The sequence below is a fragment of the Protobothrops mucrosquamatus genome, unplaced genomic scaffold, assembly GCF_001527695.2.
Source record: "Protobothrops mucrosquamatus isolate PMUCROS unplaced genomic scaffold, P.Mucros_1.0 scaffold5752, whole genome shotgun sequence".
Lineage (NCBI taxonomy): Eukaryota > Metazoa > Chordata > Lepidosauria > Squamata > Viperidae > Protobothrops > Protobothrops mucrosquamatus.
In genome coordinates, this window is record NW_015391600.1 from 22771 (window position 1) to 23266 (window position 496).

The following is a 496-nucleotide window of genomic DNA, read 5'->3' on the forward strand; positions in this document are numbered from 1 at the left end:
GGGGGCTCCCACCGAGAAGGCCCTCCCCCTGGGGGTCGCCAGCCGGCACTGTCTGGCTGACGGCACCCTGAGGAGACCCACTCTGTGGGAGCGTACCGGCCGATGGGAGGTAACCTGCGGCAGAAGGCGGTCTCGGAGATATCCAGGTCCGATGCCATGGAGCGCTTTAAAGATGATGACCAACACCTTGAAGCGCACCTGGAAGGCCACCGGCAACCAGTGCAGCTCGCGCAGCAGCGGTGTTACATGGGAGCGACGAGTCCCTCCCAACACCGCCCGCGCGGCCGCATTCTGGACCAGTTGGAGCCTCCGGGTGCTCCTCAAGGGGAGCCCCATGTAGAGAGCATTACAGTAGTCCAGGCGGAAGGTAACGAGGGCAATAACTCTTCAGAAAATAATTAGCAATTAGCAATAACTCTTCAGAAAATAAAGTTAATGGTGGTGTGTGACAATACCATTTCTTTGGAATTGAATGGGCACAATCTGTGTTTGTTCT